Here is a 1,180-nt window from a genome sequence, read left to right as displayed (position 1 = left end):
CGGGCGTGAGGGAGTGTATCCCATAATGCCTTGCGGGGAGGGGGAGACGCCTCCCGCCACACTTTGCTGCCGCGCGGGAAACCGGTTGCTAAGAAGGGGTGGGGCTTCGTTGTTAAGAGCGGGGAAGGAGCAGTAGCGATTGGCTGAGCGGTTGCCAGGGGCGGAGCTTAGTTGCTAAGGGTGAGTGAAAGCTCGATAACGATTGGGTGGTCAGAGCCATGTCCCTCCGCCATTGGCTGGCTGTTGCTATGGGCGGGATTTAGTTGCCAAGGGCCTGTAAAGGAGAAGCAACGATTGGCTGTTGGTTGCTAAGGGCGGGACTCGGTTTCTAAGAGGCGATGAGTGGACTTCTCCGATTGGTCAGCGGTTGCTACAGGGCGGGACTCGGTTGCTAAGGGAGGATAAAGAAACGGTTTTGATTGGCTGGGCCGTACCATGCCGGCCTCTGATTGGCCGTTTGGGGCGGTGGGCGTGGTCTCGGTGCCGCGGGCGCGGCCGTGGCGGGTCCGGGATCGGGATTTGGGGGGAATTGGGGGGATTTTGGGGTCTCGGGGGGTCCCGGGGCCCGGGGGGGGCCATGGAGTTCCCCTTCGAGCTCGGGCCGGTGCTCGGGGAGCGATTCTGCGTCGTGGATCAAAACCTGCGGCCCGCGGGGCGCGGGGGGGGGCGGCCTGCCCCAGCCGGGTGTGAACTGGGGTTGGGCGGGGGTTGGACGGGGGTTAACCTGGGGTTAGACTGGGGTTGGAATGGGGTTGGACACTGGTGTTAGACTGGGGTTAAACTGGGGTTGGACTGGGGTTGGATGGGACTAAACTGGGGTGGGACGAGGTTAAACTGGGCTTAGACTGGGGTTGAACTGGAGTTAAACTGGGGTTAGACTGGGGTTAGATTGGGGTTAAACTGGGGTTGGACTGGGGTTAGATTGGGGTTAAACTGGGGTTGGACTGGGGTAGGATGGGACTAAGCTGGGGTGGGACGAGGTTAAACTGGGGTGGGATGGGATTAGGCAGGGTTTAAACTGGGGCTGTTCCTGGGATTAAACGGGTCAGACTGGGGTCAAACTGGGCCTGGGGTTAAACTGGGGCGGGGCTGGGGGGTTATTAAGGAGGGTTTTAGGGCAGTTGGGGTGGGGGGTTCAGGAGGGTTTTTGGGGGGTCTTTGGGGCGCCAACGACCCCCCC

The sequence above is a fragment of the Corapipo altera genome, unplaced genomic scaffold (genome assembly GCF_003945725.1).
Source record: "Corapipo altera isolate COAL_440 unplaced genomic scaffold, ASM394572v1 59368, whole genome shotgun sequence".
NCBI classification, from domain to species: domain Eukaryota; kingdom Metazoa; phylum Chordata; class Aves; order Passeriformes; family Pipridae; genus Corapipo; species Corapipo altera.
Note: the sequence above shows the minus strand (reverse complement) of the source record.